Here is a 16,020-nt window from a genome sequence, read left to right as displayed (position 1 = left end):
ATTTACGAAGTCCGGGAACACTGCGGGGGCATTACATAGACCGAAAGGTATGACGAGGTATTCATAGTGACCGTCTCTGGTGTTAAAAGCGGTCTTCCATTCGTCACCCTCTCGAATTCGCACTAAGTTATAAGCACCTCGCAGATCCAACTTCGTAAATACCTTAGCTCCACGTAGTCTGTCAAACAGTTCAGAAATTAGGGGCAAGGGGTATCTGTTCTTTACAGTGATGGCGTTAAGACCCCTGTAGTCTATGCAGGGACGCAGATCACCCTCTTTTTTCCGCACAAAGAAAAACCCAGCCCCTGCAGGTGAGACAGACTTGCGGATGAAGCCCCTCTCCAGACTATCCTTTATATAGGCCGACATAGCCTCGGATTCTAGGATAGACAAGTGATAGACCCTGCCCTTTGGTGGAACAGAACCCGGCAAGAGGTCTATAGCACAGTCATAAGGCCTATGAGATGGAAGAGTCTCAGCACCCTGTTTGGAAAACACATCAGCGAAATCCAAATAGGGTGTAGGTAAGGGAGAGAGATCAGTTGATGCAACCGCAACGACCTTAGGTGGTAAGGGAAGACATCAGGACTGACATTTCGAACCCCAACTAATAATGCTGTCGGACTCCCGGTCAATTAGAGGAGCATGAGACCCAGAAGTACGTCGTCTATACCCTCAGGCAAAACAAGAAAAGAAATCTCCTCTATGTGACCCTGAGACAGGGAAAGGCGCAAGGGAACTGTCCTCAATGTAATGGAGTCAGACAACATAGTCCCATTAACAACACGGACAGGAATAGGCGCCTCTAACATGATAGAGGGAATATTGTGTCTCTTTACAAATCCTGAGGACACAAAAATCCACAAAAGCCATAATAGGCTATGTATTCTCAGAGAAGGAGAGCTGACCTGGGACACTACACTTAGAGGGTGCAGAAGACATCTCTAGTAACCTCCCTCTAATGGTTACTAGGCCTGGGAGTTTCCCTGATGGCTAGGACACGTGTTGGCATAGTGCCCAGCCTGATGACATATGTAACAGATAGGAGGACCCGCCTTATGAGGTCGGGAAGTAGTATAGCCCAACTCCATAGGAGTAGGAGATGTCTCGGATACTGAGGAAGATGGAGAAGGAACTACAGCATCTGAGTCAACTCGACGCTTGGGACGTGACAAGGTAACCTCAAGTCTACGTTCCTTATGGCGTACATCGATCCTAGTTGCTACCGTAATTAAGTCCTCCAGAGAAGGAGGAGCTTCCCGAATAGCAAGAGCATCTTTGACATAGCCTGCAAGACCTCTCCAGAAGATAGGTATTAACATCTTCTTAGGCCAGTCTAACTCTGCTACCAAGGTACGAAAAGCAATGGCATAAGAGCTGGTAGATAGCGAACCTTGAGACAGATCTAGCAGTCTCAAAGCCGCATCATGGGTAACCTGTGGTCCCATGAACACCGCTTTAAGAGCATCAAGGAAGTCTTGATGTCTCTGAGTAACCAAATCAGAGCGCTCCCATAAGGGAGTAGCCCACTCTAAGGCGGGCTTTGCACGTTGCGACATCGCAAGCCGATGCTGCGATGTCGCACGCGATAGTCCCCACCCCCGTCGCAGGTACGATATCTTGTGATAGCTGGCGTAGCGAAAATTATCGCTACCCCAGCTTCACATGTACTCACCTGCCCTGCGACCGTCGCTCTGGTCGGCGACCCGCCTCCTTCCTAAGGGAGCGGGTCGTGCGGCATCATAGTGACGTCACACGGCAGGCGGCCAATAGCGGCGGAGGGGCGGAGATGAGCAGGATGTAAACATCCCGCCCACCTCCTTCCTTCCGCATAGCCGCCGGCGGCAGGTAAGCTGATGTTCCTCGCTCCTGCGGCGTTATACACAGCGATGTGTGCAGCCGCAGGAGTGAGGAACTACATCGTACCTGTCGCTGCAGCATAATTATGAAAAAGTTGGAGCCTGCAACGATGATACGATAATGACGCTTTTGCGCTCGTTAATCGTATCATCTAGCATTTACACACTACGATCTCGAAAGTGACGCCGGAAGTGCGTCACTTTCGATTTGACCCCACCGACATCGCATGTGCGATGTTGCAACGTGCAAAGCCGCCCTAAGGCTTTATCCTGAAGCAGGGATATAATAAAGCCTACTTTGGACCTCTGCATAGAGAAGCGAGAGGCATTAACCTCAAGGTGAATCTGACACTGGCTTATAAACCCACGACAAGACCTGGCATCGCCAGAGTATCTGTTGGGTAGAGCAAGTCTTGGGTCATGTGGCGAAGACACCAAAGTTTGAGGTTTATCCTCTACAGTCTTGAGCCTTGCTTAAAGAAGCTGTATATACCGATGTAATTGTTGATACTCTGCCATCTCTGCCAGACCCTTGGCTCAGTCCTAATGTTACGGGGGCTGTTGGATAATAAGGGAATGGAAGCCTATCCGACAGTCAGGGTCCACCGTGCAGAGCTCTGCTGCAGAGTAGGGCAGAGGATAGAGGAAACCTGTAACACCAAAGCGGTACTGACACTGTACTGACAAGTCACAGCGACTACCTCTTAGCATAACATAGGAGTGGAAATGCAAAAGAGTGAGGAATACAACATAAAAGTGCAAAGAAGTCTCACAATCTGTGAGCGTGAAAGCACCTGTCTCAGTTAACAGTCACAGAGACTAGGTGTAGTGTGTGCAATATGGCACCTACCTATGTCCGCTCCACTTGTGGTGCAAGGATACGGACAGCAGCAATGCTGCTAGCTTGAAACTCCTGCCTATGACCGCTCCCCTAGTGTGCTAGGATACAGACTGCTGCAGGAGGCAGCGTAGTGGAGTGTTACCCTAGAAGGCAACGTCCACCTGACCTACCTATGTCCGCTCCACTAAGGTGCGAGGACACGAACAGCAGTACAGCTGAAAAGTACAGGAGTGCCACCCTACCGATAGCGCTCCCCTCAGAGTAGAACCACAAGGCCCAGTCAGACCATGTGCAGCAAGCACCTGCCTATGTCCGCTCCACTAAGGTGCGAGGATACGGACCACAGCATAAGCTGCAAGGTACAAGGGCGTTATCCTACCGATAACGCTCACCTAGATAGACAATAGGTGCCGCAAGGGACATGCACAGAGCGTCTACTCCTGTGCAGGAACCAAGAGGACTGAGCGCCGAGCAGCGTGCGTCAGGGTCTTATATAGACTCTGTGCCTCATCCAAGATGGAGGACACCAGCCAATCTGCTGCGAGAACGTCAGTAATGACGTCACGCTGGCGTATCACAGAGCAAAGCGTCATAAGCACATGACCAGCGGCCAATCGGCTTAGAATGTGACAGAGACATGTGACCTCGTGTCAGCGATGATGTCACCTGCACATGTGCAGTGGCTCCAAGATAGGACTTAGGGCGGCTTTGCACGTTGCGACATTGCACGTGCGATGTCGATGGGGTCAAATCGAAAGTGACGCACAGCCAACGTCGCAGTCGATATCGCAACGTGTAAAACCTTTTTGATACGATGAACGAGCGCAAAAGCGTCATTATCGTATCATCGCTGCAGCCTCCGACATTTTCATAATGCTGATGGTGCGACAGGTACGATGTTGTTCCTCGTTCCTGCGGCAGCACACATCGCTGTGTGTAAAGCCGCAGGAGCGAGGAACTTCACCTTACCTGCCGCCGGCTGCAATGAGAAGGACGGAGGTGGGCGGGATGTTTACATCCTGCTCATCTCCGCCCCTCCGCTTCAATTGGCCGCCTGCCGTGTGACGTCACTGTGACGCCGCACGACCCGCCCCCTAAGGAGGCGGGTCGTCGGCCAGAGGGACGTCGCACGGCAGGTATGTGCGTGTAAAGCTGCCGTAGCGATAATAATCGCTACGGCAGCTTTCACTAGATATCGCACGTGCGACGGGGGCGGGACTATCGCTGCAGCATCGGTAACACATTGTTACCGATATCGCAACGTGCAAAGCCCGCCTTAGTCTCCAGCACTCGCACTTGCTCAGTAGCATGGAATCAGAACATAGCGCCACAGCGCCACACAGAGCTGGGACCAAGAAATAACATAGCCAGACCACAGCAAAGGATAAGGAGACACGCAGATCCCCAGAAACAGGAACCGTAACAAAGGGCCAGCCCTGCTCGCACAACCCACAGGGGCCCCCATGCATCAAGGGCTAACCCCACTCCTCGCGACAACCACAGGGGGACCCATGCGTCAATGGCCACCCCCGCTTCCAGTGCCTCCCACGGGGGGCCCCATGAGTCAAGGACCACCCCCACACCCTGCGCCACCGAGGGGGTCCCTGTGTGTCAAGGGCCACCCCCGCTCTTCCTACGCGAGAGGCCCATGCATCAAGTGCCACCTTCACACCCCCCATGGGAGGTCCCCGTGCGTCAAGGCCACCTCCTCTCCCCACGCCACCCACAGGGGGCCCCGTGCGTCAAGGGCCATGCCTGTGCCATTCATGGGGGGCCTCGTGCATCAAGGGCCATCTCCGCTCCCCGTGCCACCCACAGGGGGCCCCATGCATCAAGGGCCACCCCTGCGCCACCCACGAGGGGCCCCGTGCGTCATCGGTCACCCCACTCCCCGCACCATCCACGGGAGATCCCCATGCGTCAAGGGCCATCCGCACTCGCTCAACCCACGGGGGGCCCGGTGTGTCGGAGGCCACCCCGCACACAAGCTCTGACACTCGGGGCCCCCATGGGTTATTACGCCTTACGGAGCACTTACCATATCAGAGTCCAGGTCATATTTGTCGTTGTTGCATTCTCTTCCATCCCAGCACATTAGCACCTTGTCTTTGTGTTTGTCGTTCATCTTGGAGTTCATGGCAATGGCCGAATCCGTGAACTTATCTGCAACGGACAACAAAGGGAAGAAAGTCAATTTCTTTTTTTTTTAAACATTACATTTTTATTAGAATATAAAATCATATTACAACATATATGTTTGAACAGGATGCGGATGACTAAAACGAGCACCACCATGCTTTAAAGAGCATCGTGCAAACAATTCACTACTTGTGGCTTCTCAAACAATCTAATCCTAGGTAGGAGGCTCTTTGTTCAGAGGCCTTTAGTAGTCTGTGACCGCTGGGCCTGAGCCAAGCACAGACACGCCTCTTCTCCCGCGCCGATAGTCAATCATTTGCAGTCTTTCCGTTACCGGCATTGGTGTCTCTTACCTGCCACCTCGTTGCCTCTCTTGGCTCCGGCTGCCGGCCGGGTGGAGGTTACTTTGGGGCTCCTGGCAAAACTGCTTCCTTGTGTGGAAACAGCTATGACCGTTGCTGTGGTGGCAGGTTTGCAGGTGGCCTGAGACGGTGCCTGCTGCTTCAGCATTGTAGGAAGAATATAATACGAGCTCCATCAGTGACCAGGAGAAAATTAGAGGAGGAGAGCCTGCCAGGAGAACGGAGGCTCGCCTCACACATGCTCCAACCACTGCCTTCACCGAATAGTGCATGGACTCACTGTCTCCTGGCAACAAATAGCAACAGCCCGACTGTGGGATGAAAGTGCCCCTGATGAAACTGCATTCTAGCTGCGATAGCTGTGAGATTTCTCTTGTGGCCCTTCTTTTATTCCCCAAACTGACTCCTGGTGATTCTGCTGCTAGATATTGTGAATATACTGTATGTACAATCTTATCTCTATTGTGATTTACTTTTATTCCTTCACCAAATCTGCATCTGCTGGCATCACAACCACATATAACGCATGTGTCTTTTATGTGATTTTTTTTTTTTTTTTGCCAGAAGATGCAGATTAGGTGTAGGAATATGGTATATATATTTCAGGACCAAATCTGCATCTTTTGCCAAAAAAATGTGGTTTTCTGCCAGGAGATGCAGGTCTGTGAACTCAGTGACCTCACCTGAGGTGAGGTCATTGAGTTTATTGAGGTCCCCTAAGGTCAGGTTACCTGCGGTCACAGGTGGAGAACCATGGGAATCTCCAGCTGTAACTGCAAATAAACTGAGTGACGTCACAGCTTATCCTTGCGGCTCAGTCTCTGTCTGAATGCCACAGCATGTGGACATGTTCTGTGCCCACGCACTGTGCCTTCAGTATGTATGTAGCAGATCAGGAATCGTCGTGGGACCTCGTGTGGATTTGGTAGGAAATGGGTGTTTTTGAAGTTAATAAAGGGGAGAAAGAAGGTGTATTTTTGTGTTTTACTTCAAATAAAGGATTTTTTTCTGCGTTTTGTGTTTTATTTCTTTTTACTTACAGATTAGTAATGGGGGGATCTCATAGCTGTGTGACGTCACCTCCTTGCATCTGCTTGGCCGGCAGCAGCCATTGGTATAGTGCAATAAAAATATAACTCTGGCACACTGGATATGAATATAAGATGTCCAGAATAGTGATGGGCAATCCCCCCGATGGTCGGAATCGGGAGCCTCGCCCGATCGTTTTGTAAAGATTGGCATAGAGATACCGCGAACTTGTGTCCGATGACCGATCTTGGACTTTACAGTTATGGGATGGGGCGGGGGAGCTGTAAAATAATGAATATAGTTAATAATAAACACTGTTATTATACTTACAGGTCCCGCTACGCGTCCTGCAGACTCCCGGCTGGTTCTGCTTCCGCGTCTGATCATTGCTGTGCCACCCAATAACCAGAACTGACTTACAGGACCTTCAATGACGTCATAGCCATGTGACCAGTCTGGTGTGAATGTTGTTCAGACATTGGCTTACAGATTGGTCACATGACTATGACGTTCTCGAAGGTCCTGGAATCAGGAAGGTGGAATCATATCCTCACTCTCAGCCTGCTTCTTGCTCTGTACAGAGCAATGTAGCAGAGCTGACAATGCTTACTCTGCTTCTCTCTCTGTAGAGCTGCTTGTCTTTACAAAGTGATGAAGTAGAGTTGACAATGTTCTCCCTGTGGACTACGTCAGACTAAGGAGGTTTTTTTATAATAAAGATGGAATCTCCAAATGTTTTTTTGTTTCAATTCTAATAAAAAAAATGTTCTCTGTGTTGTGTTTTTTTTTACTGTTTCCTAGAAATTCATGGTGGCCATGTCTAATTTGGCGTGACACCATGAATTTCGGGCTTAGTACCATCTGAAAATACAAAGCTGGTATTAACCCCTTTATTACTCAGCGTGCCACTGCCTCCAGGGCCACTGGATGAGCCGGGTAAAACGCCTGTAAATGGCACTAAAAGCAATGCGCCATTTACAGAGGCGGCTGCAGGCTGCGGAGAATCCCTGCTGCCTGGTTTTACCTGACTGGCAATAAAAATAATGCGGGAGTCCACTCATTTTTGTTTTTTAATTATTTTTTAAATAATTACAAAAAAATGTCATGGGCTTCATGTATTTTGATTGGAAGCCAAGGTAAAGCCAGGCAGACGGGGGTGGCGGCCCGTAGCCGTCCACTTTATCTGCACTGAAAATAAAAAAATACAGCGGAGCGCTACGTCATTTTTTTAATGATTTATTTTATAATACTAGTGTAGGTATAACACTGCACACTCTTTTTAAGAACAAATTAGCAAGAAGGCAAGTCAATTTGATGTAAAACAAACGTGGATTTTAATATAATAGCGACAATTGAGCAATTGACGTTTCGGTCCTCCTGGACCTTGGTCACAATAAATCGCTAATTTGCATATGCATATGGAAAGCAGGGTTACAGGTTAGATTCCTGTTTGTCCTATAGATGTGAGGTCAGCAGGATAGGACCTGGGTATTGTATTCAGTGTCCTATATAAGGTGATCTATGGGAAACAGCCAGATATAGCAGGAGCCTGGGATTATATGCATTGCAAGTATATCATCACATGTGAGGTTCTTTATTGTTACTGCCAAGCGAACTTCCAATTGGAGCATAAGTTAACAAACAGTGTAATGTCACTATTGCATGCAGAGGTCGACCAATTTGCGGTCCTACTGTGTGCATCTGCCGGTTCACCTGGAAGATGCACACAGGCATTATATATACTGTATGTATATATATATACGGTATATATATATACTTTATAGATATTGTATATTTTTGAGTAAACTGTAAATTGTTCTTTTATTCTATAAACTACTGACAACACGTCTCCGAATTTCCAAGCAAAAAATGTTGTATTTATTTTCTGAAAATAGTAGTTCATAGAATAAAACAACAATTTACAGTTTACTCAAAAATTTACCTACAAAGAGAAGAACAAGAAAAACTGAAAATTTTGAAGTGGTCTCTTTATTTTTCGCAGAGCTGTACATATACAGTATTGACCGCAGCGTGAGACACTTATCCAAGCACCATCTGCAGGTAACTTTACATTTGGGTTTTTCTCCCATAGGATAGCGCGGTAGTCCCTAAATTCTTTTTTACTTCCCCTGGCTTTCCTTTGGCAGGTGCTCCCGCGGACCCTGTCCTCTGCCTGCAGCATCCTTATAATTCAAGTTTCCAAGTTAATTGAATACATTTATTAGAATTTATTTATCCACAGCCACCTTTCTGTCCCTTTTTTGAGCGCCAGTGTGTCACCTATATGGATTAATAGAGTCATAGAATGCCAATTCCTCCCATCTTGCTATAATTATACTAGCCATGGATGGGGTGAACTTGGCCCCGATACTAAATCCAGTTTTTTTGTAGAAAAAAATCTGCTGTTAAATGAAAAATAATTATGATTCAGTCAAAATTGAACTGATTCAACTGGAATAATTTTAATGACTGGATCATAATTACGATGTGTTTCTAGATACAAAATTAAACTTTCTATAGCCACTGGTGAAGGATCTTCGGGAGAGAGGTTAGGGGAGTGGGTGTTCCACTACCTACAGCTGCTGGTAGAGAAAATACCAAGCTATGTTAGAGACACAAAAGCCATAGTTAGTATGATGGATAAGTTTATCTGGCAGGACGAATTTTTTTGGTCAACATGTGACGTTACTGGTGTATATCTGTCAATTCCACATATAGGAGATATAGAAAGTTTGGTGCAGGGGCCCCGACCTCAGCATCTGTTTCAGCTTTATGTGCGTCTGGGGGCGTGCATTCACCTGAATGAGCCAATTAAGGCTATGAATATTCACTGCTCCCCACACCCATAATCCAGTTGACAACACTGTAAGTGGGTGTGAATGACAGTCAGTTACCAGTGTCGGAGTAGGACACCGGGGGATCAGAGGGAAGTTTGTTGGGTTTTTTAAGTGTGTGCAGAACACTGGGGGATCATAGTTTCCAAGTTGCAGGCATGGTTGGGACATACAACAGGATGGGGACATGATGAGAACATATACCAGTATGCGGCCAGGATGGGGACATATAGCAGGATGGGGCTATATACCAGGATGTGGCAAGGATGGAGGCACGTACCAAGATGGGACTATATACCAGGATGGGGACATGATTGGGAAATATACACCAGCATATAGCCATGATGGGGGTCATACAAGAGGATGGGGGACATATTTACCAGAAAGTAGCCCAGATGGGGAAACATGAGGGCAACCTGTATGTCTTTATAGGATTTTGAATGCTACAATGGCCCAGATGGGGGTACAAGGGGGGCACGGATCAAACTTTGCACCGGGGCCCATCAGACTCTAGTTATGGTGCTGCGCAGGAGTACTACCTACATTCATCTCCCTGTATATAATATACGTTCACTATGAAAGCACACAATAATCATTCTAGTAGCAAAAGCAGCAGTAGCCTCGTCCATCAATTGTCAGTCAGTTGCGTATTATCCTGATGATTAGAGGGAGCGGAGAGCTTGTTACTGACAATTTGGTGGTAGTGGTGAGATATCTGCATAATCTCCCCAGATGTTTCCTGACAGCCACATTTTGCTCTTTCCCAATAAATTCACATGACCCCCTCATTGCTTTTGAAATGAAAAGATGTTTTTTGTGTGCGCACAATATGTTAAGTATTCGCTTAGTTGGAAAATTTTATTTCGAATTTAAAAAGATGTTGTTTATAGCTGCCAGATGTTGTTGATAGTTGCCAGATGTTGATGTTGTTGCTAGTTGCCAGATGGTGTTGATAGTTGCCAGATGTTGATAGTTGCCAGATGTTGATGTTCATAGTTGCCAGATATTGTCGATAGTTGCTAGATGTTGTTGTGTTGTGGTTGATAGCTGCCAGATGTTGATATTTTTGATAGTTGCCAGATGTTGTTCATAGTTGCCAGATGTTGTTAATAGTTGTCAGATGTTGTTTTTTTTATAGTTTACAGATGTTGTTCTTAATAGTTACTAGATGTTGTTGATAGTTGCCAGATGTTGATGTTGTAAATAGTTGCCAGATGCTGTTGATGATAGTTGCCAGATGTTGTTGATGATAGTTGCCAGTTTATAGTTGCCAGATGTTGATGATAGTTGCCAGACGTTGATAACACTTCCCAGATGTTGATGATAGTTGCCAGACGTTGATAACACTTCCCAGATGTTGATGATAGTTGCCAGACGTTGTTGATGATAGTTGCCAGATGTTGTTGATGATAGTTGCCAGTTGATAGTTGCCAGATTTTGATGATAGTTGCCAGATGTTGATGACACTTGCCAGACGTTGATAACACTTCCCAGATTTTGATGATAGTTGCCAGATGTTGATAGTTGCCAGATGTTGATGTTATTGATAGTTGCCAAATGCTGTTGATAGTTGACAGATGTTGATGATAGTTGCCAGATGTTGTTGATGATAGCTGCTAGATGATGTTGATAGTTGGGAGATGTTGATGGTAATTGACAGATGTTGATGATAGTTTCCAAATGTTGTTGATGATAGTTGCTAGATATTGATGATAGTTGCCAGATGTTGATGTTAATATTTGCCAGATATTGATGTTAATAGTTGCCAGATGTTGATGTTGATTGTTGTCAGATGTTGGCAATTGCCAGATGTTGATTTTTTTTTTATAGTTGCCAGATGTTGTTATTGATAGTTTCCAGATGTTGTTGCTTATAGTTGCAAGATGTTGTTGCTGATAGTTGCCAAATGGTGATGATATTTGCCAGATGTTGATAGTTGCCAGATGTTGTTGTCAGGTGTTGATAGTTGCCAGATGTTGATGTTGATAGTTACGAGATATTCATGTTGTTGATAGTTGCCAGATGTTGATGATAGTTGCCAGATGTTGATGTTGATAGTTGCCAGATGTTGATAGTTGCCAGATGTTGTTGATAGTTGTCAGGTGTTGTTGATGATAGTTGCCAGATGTTGATGATAGTTGCCAGATGTTGTTGATGATAGTTGCCAAATGTTGATGTTGTTGATAGTTGCCAGATGTTGATGATAATAGCCAGATGTTGATGATAGTTGCCAGATGTTGATGATAGTTGTCAGATGTTAATTGCCAGATGTTGTTGATAGTTGCCAGATGATGTTGCTGATAGTTGCCAAATAGTGATGATATTTGCCAGATGTTGATAGTTGCCAGATGTTGTTGTTGTCAGGTGTTGATAGTTGCCAGATGTTGATGTTGATAGTTACGAGATGTTCATGTTGTTGATAGTTGCCAGATGTTGATGATAGTTGCCAGATGTTGATGTTGATAGTTGCCAGATGTTGATAGTTGCCAGATGTTGTTGATAGTTGTCAGGTGTTGTTGATGATAGTTGCCAGATGTTGATGATAGTTGCCAGATGTTGTTGATGATAGTTGCCAAATGTTGATGTTGTTGATAGTTGCCAGATGTTGATGATAATAGCCAGATGTTGATGATAGTTGCCAAATGTTGATGATAGTTGTCAGATGTTAATTGCCAGATGTTGTTGATAGTTGCCAGATGATGTTGATGATAGTTGCCAGATGTTAATTGTCAGATGTTATTGATAGTTGTTGTTGATGGTCCTATATAGAGTGGAGAACATAAACAATAATGTTCAAGGGCAGTTCATTCACAAGATATTGGTGAGCTGTCCTCAGGATCTGTCGTGAAAGACCATATGCTACAAGCGTTTCCATGCATTGAATTTAGCTGCATATTGGATCACTACTCAATAGGTTTACATTTAGCTGGGGCTTATAATGGGTATTTAACCCCTATTAATCTGATATAGATTACCTATACAAGTTTAGTTAATCAATATCTGGTGATGTGAAAGGACAGCCCTTTTAAGAAACAGACAAGTTATATTTTTATGTTTTAAATTATTTACTACATAATTTGTTAGAATTGCAAGGATGGCTTTTAATGTTGAAACCATTCCTGCATGCAATGGCGTAATGGTAATGGTAAGTCAGAAATACTTCATAAGATCATTCAGAATTAATCAATATTATCTAGATTAATCATACTACCAGTATTATAGTACGCGCTAAGCAATGATACCTACACGAAATTGCCCACCAAGACTGACGATTAAAACAGAATTTTTATTATCATTATCAAAAAATACCGCACAGAATTAAAAAGGTGGACAAGAATAACAGAGAACTGAACAATCAGGGGATGCACTACACTGGGCAGATAGTCAAGGTTTTTTATCCACCAGCCGCACAATCTTGCGTTGAAGTCTCTCGTCAATTTTTCTTTTCCTTCCACATCTAGGGAGGTTAGCCACAGTGCCATGGGCTTTAAACTTCTTGATGACACTGCGTACCATAGACACAGGAACTTTCAGGTGTTTGCAGATGGACTTTTAGCCTTGAGATTGCTCATGCTTCCTCACAATTTGGATTCTCAAGTTCTCAGACAGTTCTTTGGTCTTCTTTCTTTTGTCCATGCTCAATGGGGTACACACAAGGACACAGGACAGAGGTTGAGTCAACTTTAATCCATGTCAACTGGCTGCAAGTGTGATTTAGTTATTGCCAACACCTGTTAGGTGCCACAGGTAAGTTACAGGTGCTGTTAATTACACAAATTAGAGAAGCATCACATGATTTTTCAAACAGTGCCAATACTTTTGTCCACCCCCTTTTTTATGTTTGGTGTCTAATTATATCCAATTTGGCTTTATGACAATTTTTTTAATTTTTTTTCATTGAAGACAAATTAAATAAAGATAATAATACCAAAGAATTTGTGATTTCAATCATTGTCAAGAATAAACTGAGTATTATCTGACAGAATTGCAGGGGTGCCAATACTTTTGGCCAGCACTGTAGCCATAATCCTTCCCCATTCAGCCCCACCAGCACGGAGCCCCCCACATATAATATAATCCCCTTCCCTATACAGCCCCATGCATATAACATTACTCCCTTCACCACACAGCCCCCCAGCAAGCAGCATCACCCTCTTCTCTATGCACCCCCCTAGCTTGCAGACCCAAGAAAGTAAATCTAACCCTAATCCTTCCCCACTCGGTCCGTTAGCATGAAGCCCCAGAGCAAGCAGCCCCCTAACAACTGTAACATCACCCCCTCCTTCCCCAAGAGTGTAACATCACCCCCTTTCCTTCACAGCATCCCAGTATGCAGCCCCACACATGCAAGATCACCCCTTCTCCCATCCGGCCCCATATATATATATATATATATAAATATATATATATACATACTGTGTGTATATGTATATATATATATATATATATATATATAATCACCCGTTCCCTGCACAATTCCCAATATGCAGCACTTTCACTGTACAATCCCCCATATTGTGAACTGCCAAGATTTTACAGACTCTAGTGGTACTAAGAACTTTAAGATTAAAAAGCGCATCAACTGTAGCACTAGAGCTGTAAAATATTATGCCACATGCCCATGCCCCAAAATATACATTGGCCTTAGGGGCACTTTGCACACTACGACATCGCAGCTGCGATGTCGGTGGGGTCAAATCGAAAGTGACGCACATCCTGCGTCGCAGTCAATATCGTAGTGTGTAAATCCTGTTTGATACGATTAAGGAGCGCAAAAATGTCCAAATCGTATCATCGGTGTAGCGTCGGTCATTTCCATAATTTCGGAAAGACCGATGTTACAATGTTGTTCCTTGTTCCTGCGGCAGCACACATCGCTGTGTGTGAAGCTACAGGAGCGAGGAACATCTCTTACCTGCGTCCTGCGGCTCACGCCGGCTATCCGGAAGGACGGAGGTGGGCGGGATATTTACGTCCCGCTCAGCTCCGCCCCTTCGCTTCTATTGGCCGCCTGCCGTGTGACGTCGCTATGACGCCGCATGACCCGCCGCCTTAATAAGGAGGCGGTTCGCCGGCCAGAGCGATGTCGCAGGGCAGGTGAGTGCATGTGAAGCTGACATAGCGATAATGTTTGCTACGGCAGCTATCAACATGATATCGCAGCTGCGACGGGGGCGGGGACTATCGCGCTCGGCATCGCAAGCATCAGCTTGCGATGTCGTAGTGTGCAAAGTGCCCCTTACAACGAGGCAACTAAGAGTCAGGGTTAAGCAGGCTTTACACACTGCGACATCGCCCGAGCGATCTCGTTGGGGTCACGGAATTTGTGACGCACATCCGGTTGCTTTAGCGATGTCTTTGCGTGTGACACCTATGAGCGATTTTGAATCGTCGCAAAAACATTCAAAATCGCTCATCGGTGACATGGGGGTCCATTCTCAAATATCGCTGCTGATCGGTGTACGAAGTGGTTCGTCACTCCTGTGGCAGCACACATCGCTATGTGTGACACCGCAGGAACGAGGAACCTCACCTTACCTGCGGCCGCCGACAATGAGGAAGGAAGGAGGTGGGAGGGATGTTATGTCCCGCTCATCTCTGCCCCTCCGCTTCTATTGGGCGGCGGTTCAGTGACGCTGCTGTGATGTCGCTGTGACGCTGAACGAACCGCCCCCTTAGAAAGGAGGCGGTTCGCCGGTCACAGCGACGTCGGTAGGCAGGTAAGTAGTGTGATGGTTCCGCGCGATGTTGTGCGCCACGGGCAGCGATTTACCCGTGTCGCACAACCGATGGGGGTGGGTACGCACGCTAGCGATATCGGTCACGATATCACAGCGTGTAAAGCGGCCTATAGGGAACATGTTCTTGGCATCCTGGCAGCTCCAGAAGAGAATGATAAATCCAAATTGAAGACAATCCCCTGGCATTTTCTACAATTTCATAACGCCGATGGGACTCTGTTAAAAGTTAGGGGGATTGATGTAATTGATTTGGGGATCAGAGGTGGTAATTTGAGCAAACGTCTTGCCCAACTTGAGACCAGATGGATATGAACATTGTCCACTATATATCCATCTGGTCTCAATGAAAATATTAGTTTTGTTCCATATCTTTAGAGCATAGATAATTTCTTTCCTTGTTTTGGTGGTACAAATTTTAATTTTAATTGTTTTTATTCTTTATAGGGTGGTAATATAATCATAACATCTAATTATGACCTGATTGGTGCAGTCTGTGCGGGATCATATCCAGGAGATGGATGAACATGACAAGATTATCAATATATCGTTAATCTTAATATGTGATAAATTACTGTATATTTAGGGAACAGTAATTATTCTTAATATGTGATATCTATTATTATAATGTATTAAATCCATTATTTAATTTATATGAGTACATAGATTCTCTATATATATATGTGTATAATTATTTATTATGTCTTTATATATATTTTCTTCCTCTGCTGCATTGAGTAATGAGATGCATTGAGATTGTATCGTAAAATATTATAAACTATTAGGCATTGTATCTTATAGTCACTATATTGTGATTGATCCTTAAGCGGGCTTTACACTCTACGATATATCTGACGAGATGTCGGCGGGGTCACGTCGTAAGTGATGCACATCCGGCATCGTTAGTGATATCGTAGTGTGTGACAGCTATGAACGAGCAGAAATGCTCACCTTCTCGTTCATCGTTGACACGTCGCTTATTTTCAAAAAATCGAACGTCCGATTGTTCATTGTTCCCGAGGCAGCACACATCATCACTCATCACTCCGTTTGACACCCCGGGAACGATGAACACAGCTTACCTGCGTCCCGCCGGCAATGCGGAAGGAAGAAGGTGGGAGGGATGTTTACGTCCCGCTCATCTCCGCCCCTCTGCTTCTATTGGCCGGCCGTTGTGTAACGTCGCTGTGACGCCGAACGTCCCTCCCCCTTCAGGAA

The 16,020-nt window shown here is 45.6% G+C and overlaps 1 long non-coding RNA gene across 1 annotated transcript in view; it reads right to left on the bottom strand.

The window, feature by feature from the left end:
- LOC142293049 (uncharacterized) overlaps window positions 1-16,020 on the bottom strand; it is a 110,234-nt gene that overhangs the window by 77,915 nt on the left and 16,299 nt on the right. The window contains exon 2 of the long non-coding RNA XR_012751065.1: window positions 4,739-4,863. This is a non-coding gene — a long non-coding RNA (uncharacterized LOC142293049). The remainder of the gene's footprint in view (window positions 1-4,738; window positions 4,864-16,020) is intronic.

Source organism: Anomaloglossus baeobatrachus, chromosome 1 (assembly GCF_048569485.1).
Source record: "Anomaloglossus baeobatrachus isolate aAnoBae1 chromosome 1, aAnoBae1.hap1, whole genome shotgun sequence".
Taxonomy (NCBI): Eukaryota; Metazoa; Chordata; class Amphibia; order Anura; family Aromobatidae; genus Anomaloglossus; species Anomaloglossus baeobatrachus.
This window is presented reverse-complemented; position numbering and strand designations above follow the sequence as displayed.